This window comes from Pseudopodoces humilis, chromosome 24 (assembly GCF_049639895.1).
Source record: "Pseudopodoces humilis isolate 2021_Gansu_Grassland_sample_001 chromosome 24, ASM4963989v1, whole genome shotgun sequence".
NCBI classification, from domain to species: domain Eukaryota; kingdom Metazoa; phylum Chordata; class Aves; order Passeriformes; family Paridae; genus Pseudopodoces; species Pseudopodoces humilis.
In genome coordinates this window covers 5,088,422-5,103,356 of record NC_142223.1, presented here as the reverse complement: position 1 = coordinate 5,103,356, position 14,935 = coordinate 5,088,422, and positions in this window count along the sequence as shown.

The window sequence follows — 14,935 nt, the reverse complement described above, 5'->3', positions numbered from 1 at the left end:
GTCCATGTGTTTTAGAGAGAAGTTTTTTGTTGGCTTGGTTGTTGTTTTGGTTTTTTGGTTTTGTTTTGTTTTTTTTTTTAATTGAAAGAACTCACAGAAATGACATTTTTTCAATTAAAGAAAAATAAATCTTTACATTTATAATAGCCAATAGCATTTCAGCACATTTTTGTTATCCTGGTCTCTCCTATGCTGCTGCTAATGACAATATTATGACTTACTCTACTATTCTAGAACTATTTTTATGTAAGTAATGTATGCTTTCTTGTTTATAAATGCCTGATTTAAAAAAAATAAGAAAAAAGCTTGGCATATTTATCTATTTCGCTGTGTACCTTGATAGTCCTTTTCCACCCCCTTTTCCACATCCCCTCCCCCCCGATGCAGATAATATTGTAAAATAAAGGACTTTATGAGATTATGTATGAAAATAGCTATGCTTATATACCACAGTGACTGAATGTACAGTGTATAGACGCATTACCGAAAATAAAATTGTTTGTCCAGAAAAAAATAAAGAGCTCTGGGATGTTTTTGGAGTTCTCTGTGCTTTGCTGAGGTGCTGCTCCCCCCTTCAATTTACCCCGGCCATGATCCCACAGCACCTGGTTCCTGTTTTCCTGGAGAGCCCAGGAAAAGGACTCTCCCCAAGGCATCGTTTAATACAAAGCCTCTGCAGGGCTGCACGGACACTCCTGGAAGGAGACTGGAATTTAATTGGGATCACTGCATTCCACTGCGTGGGGAAATTCTAATACTCAAGTGAAATTTCTTTGGATTAGTGAGTATTGTAAGCATAGAGAAGTTTGTTCTAGGTCAAAGAAAAAGAAGCACAAGAGGGGAAAAGGCAAAAAGCAGCAGATGGAAACTTATGTCAGAATAATTGTCTCATGGTTTTCTGAGAAGTGGCTGCAAAATTTCCACCGCTATGGGACATTTCTGAAAAAAATTTTCTTTGTAAAGCAGTGGAAAAGCTGGAGAATGAACAAAGAGCTTAAAAAAATAAATATCTTCTTATTTGAGACTCACACAGCTTTCTAAGGGGTGAGTTTGTGTCCTAAATGCAACTCCACATCCTTGGGGAGGGATCTCATGCCCTATATCCTGTCCACATCCCTGTCCTTCCAGCTGCACAACCTTACTATAACTCCAGGTCCTGAAATTAAAAGTTCAAATAACTTCCCTCCTGCTGTTCCTTCTCAGAGAAACTTGTCATGGTATTCCTGTATGGTATTCCAAACTAAACAGCAAACTAGATTTGGATTGATAAGGCTTGCTACCAGAGGCTGAAAAAATTACATATTCTGTCTCCAAGGACCTCTGAGTGGAACAACACAGATTGGTAAAGCCTAGTCAAGCTGTCTTGTGTTTCTGGGTAAGGGGTAACTAACTGGGTTTTAAAATTCTGGTTCTGCTGACAAAATAACTTCAGTTTACTAGGAATGAGAAACGTTAGGAATGAGACTTGAACCTGCTCAATAACTAAGCGAGCTGAACTGACCCAAACAAAGTAGCTGAAATAAATAGAAATAATTCAATTTCCTGAGGCCTGGAGTAAAAACTTTTCATGACTTATTTAAGAGTTTGTGTTATCCAGCTATCAGAAAACAACACTGAAAATCCAAACACGGGGTATATACGTGGCAAATCCAAACCTTGTGTGGGGCACGGCTGAATGAAACGGCCACAAAATCCCAGAAATGGGGTTAAGCAGAGCACCTCAGTGGTTCCCAATGTCCTGTGACCAGGCCCTCAATCCCAACCTGGCAGATGGAACACAGGGAAGCTCAACACACACAGAGCAGGGAGAGGCCTGAGGGATTTTGGGGAGAAATGAGGAGACTCCTTGTTATTGCTCAAGAGATCCAAACCAAACTCTTTGGTGCTCCCACTTCATTTGCTGAAAAGACATTAAAGAAACACATCCTGCAGGGAAGGGATACAACATGTGGAAAATGACAGGAATCCAGGAAGCAGCAGAAGCCCAGGAATGCCAGAGTTAATGGAGATCTGAGCTCCGAGGCACTGTCAGGAGGAAGAGCACAGCTCTAATAAAACCCAGCTGTGTGACATACAAGCTGCTGGAATTTTTATGAGATGGCTTATGTGCACTTTAAGTATTACCTGACTGCAATACAAATTCCCACACACTTGTATTTAGGAGGGAAGAGTTTCCACAGCTCTCTGGTCTGGACTGATTGAGTTGAATTGTTCTGCACAGCATCTGTGGGGTTTCTGGCTCATCATTTTAAATTTACTTTTGTATTTGTTTCTGTTGAGTCAGCTGCTCAACCTGGAACCTTGAGAATTTCACCTATATAACACTGCCCCAGAGTCACCCTGCCCCAGCCATCCCAGTCCTCTGACCCATCCACCACTGCTGTTCCGTCTCCTATACCTGTGCAGTTGAGGAAGACTCCAAGGAGCAAGGGGACACCTGCACAGGTCAAAAGAAAATGAGGTTTCACTGCTTCAAAGGTCAGATTTACACCAAAACTTAATTTCTGTAAACACCGTAAGCTTGAGTGACCATGATCTTGGGAAGAGAGTTTACAAAGAGCCCTTTATAAGCCCTTCTTATAACACAGTGTTTTGGGTTGCTCCATGTGCTCAGTTCCAGCCCTGGAATAGAAATTCCTTTATTGTCTGGTTGTCAGAAAAGGTCATTAAACTGTTCCCTTTATGTGGCCAAGCATCAAACAGGTACCACACATGAAAAGAGTGCATGAACAGAGCTCTTGGCCACAGCCCACAGGTGAAACCACTTCAGCCAGCACTGATGGATTCCCTTTGCAGCATCCCAAGTGCCAGGGCCCTGCTGTGGCCTCCCTGCAGCCACATTCCTACTGCTCATGGTCCCAGCAGGAAGCACCCATCAAACATCTTGGCAGTGCCAACTGCAAGGCTCAGCAGGGCAAAGTGTCCTCCCTTCCCAGGCTGCTCAGCATTCCTGAATGCAGCTCCTCAATTTCCAGCACTGTTTTGCAAAGTGACCAGTCAGACACAGAGAAGTCACATTTCCTTCAGTTATCTTTCCAACCCACAAGGTGAGTGGAGCAGCAGAGGGCACGACACCATACCTTCCACAGTTAAACTCCCCCACAAACCCTCTGCCTCAAATTCCAGCTTCTCTGCCTGGCAGCAGCTCCCAGCTCAGGAGTACACTGCAGTGCCAAGGGATTCAACACACACAGCATTTTTCAGCAATAGAGGTTTCCTAGTCCTGACTCTGCAGCCTACAATTACTGCATCTTTGCTGATGTCAGCCCTGCTGCTTTCCCTACAACACTCTGCATGGAAAAACTGGGATGGGACTTTGGTTACATAAAAAAAAACCCACTGGATGAGATTGTACATCAGGACTGTGAACAGACATGAGGCTCCCATCCGACCCTGCTGCTGTGGGGTTGGAAGTTCTGCATGGGAAGTTCTGAACTCCCTGTGCCCATCCGAGCCCCACTGGTACCGGTGGATGCCCAGGAAGTTGCCAGGGAGCAGCAGCCCAGGGCAGCTGCCACCATCCCTGCCCAGCTCTGAGCACACCACACACAGCTCCCATGCAGAGATCCCTTGCTGCTTAATTCAATTTGGCAGATAACACTGGGGAAAGGCATTGATTTCCTCCCCTTGCTCCCTCCTTCCCTTCCATCAATTTTCCCAGATAAGCAGCCTGTGGCTCAGGTCCTGTTGGTGACGGATGCCTTGTAATTGCTCTGAATGGATTATCCCCAGACATGGAGCAGGCATTTACAGTGCACAGCTGTAATCAGAAACACTCACACCAGGGAGAGGGGCTCTAAGGAGCAGACAGCTGGCTCTGGTCTCTGCCTTGTCTCTCTGCTCTTATATTAAACTTAACTTTATGTATTTATATTTTTAATACAGTAATGTCCAGGACATCCACTGAAATCAGGGTCCAGATGGGCTCAGTGCCATCCCAACTCTCAGAACTGATCTCTACTTCAAAAGCACAACTTGGGCTACAAAGGGATTGCCTGCACTGCTTACATCTTTCTAAAGATCTTTCAAATTATTATTTGGCTAAATAAGAACCCACTCACTTGAATGGATAACATCACCCCGAACTTGGGAAATCCATACACACATACTCTGTCCTAGCAATTATTGGCTAAAAGACATTAGATGATACTGTTCTCACCTCAGTTTATTGCTGCTTTTCTCCCTCTGCCAAGACTAAACTGTCAGCAGTTTGTTTATCAAGATTCCAGTGACTTTCTAATTCATATGTCTGTGGGGAGAAAAGCCATGAATAACTAAGTGTGAGACAGACTGTTACATAGGAGCAAAACACAGCAATTTGATCCACTGTATTTTAATTTTGTGCAATTATCCACAGCAGCCCAGTACCAAGGAGCAGCAGATCCACATCCAGGATGCTTAGACTGAAAATCTGATCAGCATCAAAGTGTTTTGCCCTGCAAACTTCTGTTGAGGTAACTTAATGAATGAAGGAAAGCAGTAGAACAGGACTCAGCAAAGAAAAGCTGATCCTGTTCTACTCTTGCTGTTACTGGAAGCTCTCACACACTGGGGTTTCCTCCTCCAGCACTGGTTTTCCTCTATGATCCCTACATTAAACAACAGAGCATGAATTGTGCTGAAGGAAGCAGGATTCAGATGCTCTCATCCGCTTTGGTTTGGTGTTTGTACCACCCTGGTTTTCATTCTCTGCTCCTGCAGCATCAGTTTGTGCACCCTGTGCAGGCCATGGACAACAGCACCTTCACAGGAAAGGTTTTGTGTTCAGTATGAACAGTGCAAACTTCACTCCTCCAACCTTTAATTCTAACCAAAAATCAATCCTACTCTGAAACAAAGTCCATCTAACCCCATGTTCCAGCTCCCTCTGCTATCTGTGAACGCAACAGGAATTCTTTCCTGGAGCAAATGACACATTGCTGCTGCTTTGGTGCTGGAATTGGGAATCTTTCCTCAAACACCTCACCCCTCCCTGGCTAGCACAACCCTGCAGGGCCTGGCCTGAAGTGATGCTCATTTCCCAGAACTCCAGGGTGTGACACCTTAGAATATTTCACACTGGTTTATTAAAGGTGCAGAAATCAACTACTCGGAAAAAAAAGCTTTGCTAAAAAATTGTACAACACAAAACCCTTTCCCATTTTTGCTCCCCAGAAGCAGCCTGCAGGCAGGGGCAGAGGGGACAGTGGCTTTGGGACCACATGTGCACACCCTGGCTCGTGAAGCTGGGAGATAATGGGCTTTGCAGGTCACTGATTCTAGAGCACTGTTATCTCTGTGTAACATACATCTTGTTGTGTCTTACTGATTAATTACAGCTGATACACTGGCCATAATATTGCTTATCATTAGCCAGAGGATAACAATTACCATTTAAGATTAAACAGCTTGCTTTCTTCAGCCCAGTGTTCATGTGACACTTCCTTGTCCAAGAGCAGATTTGCACATACAGAACCAATCCCCAGACTAATTTGGGATATGCCCCTCACAAGGAGGTGGAATTCTGGAAGCACACGTGTTGCAGATGAACATCACCAGCAGTCACTGCAGGGTTCAGCAGAGCCCTGAACTTGAGGTGAAAACAGTGTTTCATAGAATTTCTAAAGTCTCTTGGCTTTATCAGGGCTCTTGTTTCTGAAATGGGCACAGTGAACAGAGAGTTGGAAGCAGTTGGAAAGCCTGGACTATTAAAGGATCAGCAAAACTGCTGAGGCTGCACAAGCTGAGCTGTCATTAAGTAGCTTCGCCCTTTCCACAAAACACAGATGTATTCCTGTGCACAAACAAGTTTTTGTGTTACTGTGTACAGACAACATGAAGACTGCTGGGAAATATTCTGTACTGAAACCCACCCAGGCCTGAGAGGAGATTTCACTACCAATCATGTACAAAAAAAGCAGAAAGACTGAGTGGGAACCACATCCCTGCACCTCTGCTGGGCATTTCTGAGATTCTTGCACAGCAAAGCCTTTCCTTCCAGAACATAAATATGATAACGTACAGTTGTGATGACTTCTAATGTCACAGGTCAAGGGTTTAAATATCATGTCCTGTATTTTGTCAACTCTCATTTATCCCATCCAGCACAGCACAAGCGTACCACACATAAGCCTTCTGAAAATGTGTTCTGATCGTTCTCCTACAGTAGATTAAAAATAGCCCAGAGCAAGAACTTTTAGCATTTTGTCATAGCAATTTCTCCATCAAATAAGACGGATCACCAGCTCCACAGGGAAGGAATGAACCCACCCTGAGATCAGAGAATGGAAAAGGCTGAGTTCCACTTCCAAGGACAGGAGTTGTGCTCTGGGTGAAATCCCTGCTGAGCCCTGTTGCAGCACGGAGCATCCTGGGAGGCTTTTCTTTCCTCCCTGCACGCTTTCCATTTAAGCCTCAAAACAGTTTGGGGAGCTCAGGCAAAAGTGTCAGATCCTGGTTTAGATTTTGAAATCCTCCATCATGACTTTGGGCACAGCTCCCATTTCAGGTTTTATTTTTAAGGAGTACTATTTGAAGACAGGTGCTAATTTTGGCTATCCAATATAATTATTAGAGGTCCAGATACTCAAATTTTCTGAAACCTAAATAGCCACAACATAACATCTTCCTCTCACAATTCTGGTGAATTATTCTGTTATTAAGCCTTGTTATTTCTTAGGGTCTTGTCGTGATCTTGCAGCAGTGAGATGGACACCACCAGTATTAAAGCACAGAACATCTTTTCACTACCTACACAAGCAAATCTTGACACAAACCTCTCCTGACCCATTAATATGTGCTGAGCATTAATGGTTCCATTTCAAAACTTCAAGACCTAACTGCCCAAAAGTGAATTCACCTTTCTGTTATCAGCTGGTTGGACAAAAGGTCCAGCCTATTGCTGCAATTGGGCTTTACTTCTATCTTTGTCTCACCACAGCCACAGTTGCCAAAGTGGAATAGATGTCCAAAGAATTTATTCAGGAAACTACAGCTTCCAAAGCTGCAGCTGCTTCCACATGAATTCAGCGATGCAGTTTCCCAGCAGCTCACAGAGACTGGAACATCTGTTTACCAGACACCTTTATGACATTCTACCTCAGTGTGCTGAGATCTCAAGAGTAATCACATTAAATCTTGCAGAAGTGCTAAATAAACTGCACTAAAAAAAAAACCACAAAAAATAAACAAACAAAATCCCCCCACCCACAATCAGACAAAAAACAAACAGCACAGTCTTGCTTATAACCCAGAAAATCCTGAGAAACAGAGAATTTTTACTCTCTGCCACAATTCAGAACCCAACTTTCAGGTTTTCCAGAGAGGCTGCCCTTTTATTTCAGGCTGATTGCAGATCCTATTGTCTTAGAACATAAGTAGACATAATATTGTGTATTTTATATGTATATATAAAACCAGAAAACCAGCACCTGTAACAGAGATGTGCAGCTCTCACTTGTTCAAGTTATCAATGAGCACTTTCAGCATCATGTGAGAGAAACTGAGCATCACCTGTGAGTCAGAACTGGGTAAAGCCTACAGAATTTACCCAGTATTTCCCATTGGTTCCTTTTTTTCCAAAACACGTTCTCATTTTAATCAGATTTTACTCTTGCACCAGAGAAAGAGTCTCTGCTTTGTTCTCCACTGTCACAGATGGAACAACCTCCCATATCAGAGGTTTCCACACTTTTCTAACAAGATGCTCATCAAGAAAAGAGCCTTCACCTTCCTTCCTCTCAAGCCCACACTGCAGCTCTTGGATTAGAGCAGAAAACATGGGGAAAAACACATTTAGGGTTTGAACTAGATGATCTTTGAAGCTCCTTTCCAACACAAGCCATTCTGTGATTCTATGACGCTTGTGGTATTTGTATTTATGTTTTTCCATAGGTTTTTTTAACAGGCCTTAGGGAACCATTTTTGACGCCAAAGTAATGTGTATGCACATGATTCCATCACATGTTTCTGCTGGTTTTGATGCCATGATCAATAGAAAAGATCTTATGTTATTTTTATGCTTCTGTTACATTTATGTTATTTTAGCCTCATTAATGGGCCTGTGGAAGAGGAAGGGCCCATGAAAAACACACTCAAATGCCAGGACATTGGGTTAATTCAGATTTAACTGAACATTAAAGTATCCTCAGAGCTCCCTTTGGGGTTTGGGGAGTGGCAGTAGGGGGGCACAGGATCTTCAGTGACAACAGTGCAGATTCCATCTACTGGACACTGCAGCATTCTCTGGCTACTGAGTCAACTAAGAAACTCTCCGACACACAAAAACCTACTGTTTCATATTCTGCAGCCATGAGAGAAGACAGAAAACAAAGGTACAGCTGCTTAACTTCCCACCAGAAGCCAGTCCAAAACAGAGGGAACAGAGTGAGTCAAGCAGGGCCAACAGCATCCTTAAAGGGAAGATAAAAAAATAAAGGAAAATATGTTCATCACAGCTATACTGAAAGATACTTGTGATTTTTATCACTCATCTTTTGGTGTCCTGTGGATTATTTACATTTGGAGGATGGAGGTGAGTATGACATTCAGCCCCAGCTCCAGGTGATTTGTGACACCACAGGTAAGGAAGGGCCTGACTCTCCCACCCCAGTCAGTGATGGAAAGAAACATCTCCCAGAGCCATCCAGTCCCTTCCAGCACTGAATCAGGCAGCGTTCTCCATTCTCTTCCAGCTGCCAGTCATCGTAATACCTTCTTATCTGTATCCTCAGGATAAATCCTGTATGCATTAGAGCCCAAAGGGCTCTGGCAATTCCAGCTAAGGTACACTCAAAGGGGCACTTTTTCCTTCTCTGAAGGATCTCACATCCCTGCCATGGCAGGAGGATCCTGGACCTCAGCAACAAAGGCTCAACACTGCCCTCTCTGCCCCTGCCCTTGGTCCCACACCACACTAATTTTCCATTTATAAGCAGTTTATATGGAGGCAATAAACTGTTCTCAGGTGTTATAAACATTTTACAGGCTGGGGCACTGCACATGCTGGGGTGAACAATTATTTACTAAGGCAGCCACTAATCATTTACAAAATGGGTATGAACTGAGGTTGGGTGTAATTGCCTGCTCTGTGCAGTGGCTCTTATCTTGGCTGCCCACTGGGACTGGCCAAGGATCCCCACAGTTCAAAGATTAACCAAATACCTCAGGGTAGGTGCTCCTTCCCAACGAGGAACTGAGACAGACTCACACCTAACACAGGTTGGAGCAACAAAGTACAGTTAATAACAGGAAAGCTCACTAAAACTCCTTATCCAATGACCCAAATTTCTCAGTCCTGATTTTTGGTTATCTACAGTTTCACCACATGTTTGTAGGGATATGAAGGATTGTGCCAAAGTTCCTAGATATCATGCTGCAGTCTTTAACCCCCCTGAATTTTAGGTGTCCTGATATGATGGGTGCTTTTCTTGACCACCTGGGTGTGTTTCCTGTCCACTCTAAAAAGATGCAAAGGAATAGCTTTATTTCTTTGGCATTTTTAGTGGGATGAGTCAGAGTCGTAAGCTCAAACTGCTGAACATACTGGTATTTTCAGACACGTCAAATGCTTCTATGACACAAGAACATTATGAAACAAAACATTTCTTTACAATGTTGATCAAACCAACATTGCCTTGTCCGGCCAACAACCTTCCCGCTGATTGGGGTTTCTGTGGATTTTTTTTTCCTCAGCCTGAGTTCAAATCCTGTGCACTTCTGCTATATTTCAATTATCCATTACATAAGTGATCTTCTTGCATTAAATCTGATTTAGGATGAGTTCACAGTGCAGGGCATCTGCCCAACAGCACTCCCTTCAGCAAACTAGCTTCCTCTGGCAGTATTTTTCATGCTTCAAAACTACTTGTGAACCAGCAGAACTGAGTGTCCCTCTTCCAGCATCTCCTCCTGCAAGAGGTGTGTGCTTTCCACATGGAGTTACGCAGCAGAACCTATCTCCTCTTGACTGTTACAATGTGCTCCTGCACAGAAACTGGTTTAGATGATAAATCAGCCACCCACCAAGCTCTAATCTGAGGAAATGCTTAAGCAGATCCCTGACAAAGCCAAAGGGAACTGCATAGCCACTGAGTGGGACTATTCACTTGCTCAAGCACGTGCTTGAGCACTTTCCTGAATGGAGACTCTGAAGCCAAGGGCAGCCTGGGCTTCAGTGTAACCCTGGAGATACAAGAAGTGTCCAGGCTGTGTGTTGTGAGCCTGATAAACTCTAATCTGATAAAGACTTCACCACAACAGCTACGTCAGAGCTACGCTGGAGCAAGGGGGTATTACAAGGGTGCTGCTTATCTAGCTGGGAACAAATGGAAACTCATTCAAGGAGCTCAGTGTCTCAGAGATAGAGCTGGGGAGGCCTTGTAGTGCAGGCACAAGAAGATGAGGTTACCACAGAGACAGACAGGCCTGAAAAACCCCCCCTCTTCATTACAGTGGCAATTAAAAGATAAAAGTCATAGACCTTCAAAAGCTGTAGAGGTGTCTCCTTCCAATTTAAATCATTGGATGTAAAGCACTTATGAGCTTTGAAAATCTGGATCCTATTGGCATTGATTTTTAAGGGCAATCAAATTTATATTACACTTTTAAAAAAGACCTGTCTGTCCCCATTCATTCTTCATGAGTTGTTGGAACAAAATTAATCTGCAAATTTAAGTTAAAAATGTAAGAATCCATAAGGGAAGCATATTTCATATCGTCCCCTGTGATGGAATACCAGCTCCAAAAAGGATCCCAGCACTAAAAATAAGCCCTTCAATTTGGGGCAGGATAACAATTAAGACATTTTTGTATGTTGAACCTGTGTACCTCTCCAGCTGACTCCGTGATAGCTACAAGGATAGAATGCCTTCAAAAATAATATTCAATAACTCCCTAAATCAAGCCACTGATGATTAGCACTGAAATTTCAAACAAAAGTATTTTCCCTCTCAAGATATGCCAGGGCTAAAGGAAATTTAAAATAACTTTTTTTTTTTCCTTCCTATGTCTTGAAAATCACTCTGTAACAAGGCCAAACCCTACAGAATGGGCTGTTTTCTCACCCAGTGAAACAGAGCACTGGCCAGTTTCATTTCCCCAGCACTGAAATGCTTAAATTCCCCATTTTACTGAAGAATTGCAGCTCTGAGCTCCACTCCGTGCACTGTTTCAGTTCTCAGGAGGTTTGTTTTCCACAGCTGCTTTTCAGCCAAGCTGTGAATGAACCTGAAAATTCATTTGAAAACCTCTCTATGGTTTCTCATGCTTTCACAGTTACAGTATAGCTTTCCTCAACATTTACACCACCCCCTGCAGGGAATTCCCCCGGCACCAGGAGGGCTTGTAAACCCTGGTAAGCGTTTCATCTCAAAGAAGGCAAAAACTTGGTGTCAAGTGAGTCTGGGAAATTTTCTTTTGCAGCCTCCGTGATTGTGGTATGGACTTTTGGACTTTCAGAGCTCCGTGATCCAGCTCTGGAGCCCTCCGAGGCGACTACGAGGACTCTCATTAATGTGAGCGCTCAAAGTGCTGCTGTCTGTCGCTGGGACTGTGACACAGTAGGAAAGTACGAGAGCTGCGGTTGGGGACAGCCCTCCCTGAGCTGAGCAGAGCCTGACCTAGAGCCTGGGGGACTTTGTGGGAAATGGCACAGGAACTACTGCCCGGGGGCTGGAGTTTCTCCTCTTCTAGCAGACAACAACAGGGTGTGCGAGGATCAGGGTGTGCGAGCACCGGGGTGACAGGTCAGACCCAGCTCTTCCCCAGTTTCATTTGCATTAGTGATCACCGAGGTCACAGTTCGCACATCAGGGTGACAGCCTGACATGGAAACCACTGAAAACATCTGCTTGATGTTTCAAAGATCTGGGGAGCTGCTTGCCCTGGACAGGAATGTCTCTTGCCAGAGTGCAGCTCCCAGCACTGGAGCTTTGATTTCCTTCATGCCTCGTTCACATGCCACTGCCCAGCCCCGTTCCTGGCACATCCCGGGCTCCAAACAACCCGAGTGCTCCAGGCTCCCTGGGACACTGCCTGACAGAGTCAGCCCCGAAATTCACACCAGGAACTCCCAACAGGAGCTCTCGTTTTTAATTCATACTGACAAATCAAACAAATTTCAAATTCTTCAGAATGTGTTTGCAAAATATTGATGGTCATAATCTTATTATAATATGCTATATATAAATGTATTTTATCTATAATCCAGCTATTTAAAATCAAGGTAATAATTAAACAAAACTCTGTTGAATGAAAATACACAGTATGGGTTAGTTTCTGATGAGTCTATTAAAAAATAAAAAAGCCTCCATTTGATACACTGAGCTGATATCTATTTCATTTTTACAACTTACATGTGACTAGATTTTACACTGGCCGCTACCCTGCTTTTCCTAGACCTTTAAATAAACAAAGAGGTGAACCTGGGACACTTCTTCCATGAATTAGCTCTTGAAACTGTGGTGTTTTGAGGACATGAACTTTCTACAGCATACAAGCATAGCTCTGGAGTAGTAAATCTTTGATCTTTCCTTTTAGCCAGCACATCACAAAACAATTAATATTGTTCAGAAGTGTCTTACATATTCAAAATATGCTCTGCATGAAGTTTATGCCCGTGAACTCTATTTTAAATCAGTACTTGTGACTGATCAAAGGAAATCACTGACACAGAGTCAGCTACAATGACACTCGCTGGAGCATAATTTAAATAAATACCATGTAAACAATCTTCTGAGACACATTCAAATTCTCTGAGAAGCAAAGGTGACATGAAAGGCAAGAGGGGGAGGGGTTCAGGCAAATTTTCACTTCAAGTAACAGATATTGGTACCAGTACATTAAATGTTCACAGGAATGTGCCCAAATATTGAGGGCAGCTGACACAGAACAGCTCATGCCGGGATTGGAAACCTCTCAGCTCTCTGAATCCGGGTGACTGCCTAAAAACCACTTCTTGGGAATGGTCTCCAGCTTCAAACCCTACCTGGGAACAATTGAGACAAATACCAGCCTGCACAGGCCAAAATTCTGCCAAGCAACATTCCAGCACTTCACTAGTACAGTATCATGTTCCACACTTGATGAACATTCCTGGGAACATTCCCAGGCATCCTTGATTTTACTAGCATGGACACAACTTAAGATTTCCAGATGCTCACTAGAATAAAGTTTTGTACTTGGACACTGTCATCTGAACAGAGAACACAGGCAAGCAAAAAAACCCAACAAAACCAAAAACCCAAACAAACAAATAAAAAGGCTTTATTATGGCAGCTTGAGTAATAGAGTTAACATTTCCTAGGAGGGATTCCAGGTCCAGTCTGGAAACAGCACTGTGGAGTACTTGCCAGAGAGCTGTGTTCTCATCAGACCTTCACTCTACCCCCTCACTCTGCCCTGGAACAAATGGTCTCAGCAGGTCTGGCAGAACCCACCCAAGCCCCACTGGCTGATCTTCACTTTGGAATTAAAAAGGGATCTCCAAGCAGAAACCCACCCCAGCTGTGAAGTGAAATCACAAGTGTGAAAGCCCACACAAAACACAGGTTCTTGCCCACAAGCCTGAGTTTTCCCTTCTCAACTCCTTCACCCTCCAAGTCCCCTTTGATCAGTACAAAAATGGTGTCACCTTCACCCAGAGAGACACCAATGCCACTTCTGTGCAGATGCACCTTCAGGGACAAAAAGTTCCAAGAAAACAGAAAAATACTCCAGGATGTTCACAAAGGCAAACAGTGGGAAGAACCACTGGAAAAGGAAGGGAAAACAGAGAGCATTTCTTTGTCCCCAGCTAAATATATGAGTATGCCCATATTTGGGTCCAGTACTGACCTTTTCCCCATTTCAGAAAATGAAAATAGAACTGGAAAAGGCACAGAAAATGGAGGGAAGGATTATAATAATTAATCAGATTGAGCAACACATTTTCTACAGAAAATAAATACTTTCAAACAGTTTAAAAATGTCAAGAATTACTTGAAACAAAATTTTTATTAGCTTCCTTTGATTTCTGATTCCTGATGTTATTGGATCACATTTTCTTGAGGTTTTCTCTCCTCTAACTTCAAAAGCCACAGAAAGCCAGCTTTTTAAACACAAAACCAAGAGTCCTATGGCAGGAATCTAGAGGTGGGCTTGAGAAAAACTCACAAGTATCACAATGTTAAAAACTGAAGAGTTGGCAAAATACCTCATATTTGAGGAGGTGAAGAAATATGAGTGGCACTAGATGGACTTGAACAGCTGTATATATTTCAGCCCAAGATTTTAAAATTTCTGTCAAAATACTGCAGTGAAAAACCAACATTCTCCATGGAAAGCAGCTATTTTCAGTGAAAATGCTATTTTATCAAAACTCTATTTTCCATTAAACACAGTTTTGACAGAAATTTTTCGACTACCCTAATTCAGTGTTATGCTCTGTAGTTGGAAATGCTAGCAGTTTTTAGGCTGTCTATACAACTGCGAAGATTTATAGGAACTTGGCAAAGATGGAAAACACACAAAAAAAATCAGATTTGAGACTCATCTCTGTCCTTCTATATAATACACACACATCCCTGGAAATTATTTTACAGAAGTTTAATAAAATACAAGACAGTGACACAGCACAACAATGCTACTTCAAAACTGTTAGTAATTTCCTGATTTTTGTTCCCCCCTAAAAAATATTGGCAAGGCATCTCTCCTGTATTAATCCTGGATCCTTTTTGGCTTAACAAACTACAGGGGTACTTTTCCCCTAGGCAGGTCCTGGTATCTCTGGTCAGTGTGTTGATTTTGGAATTCTGTAGGTGGAGTTGCCCCTTCCTTTTGGATTTGTGGCCTATGCAGAATTCCCTGCAATTCCCAGAATTATGCAGGACTCCCAGGCTGGCTGCTGTTTCCTGGGTGTATCACATTACAGTCCAGTCTGAATTAAAACTGGGGAGAAACAGGGAATCAGAGGGTGAAA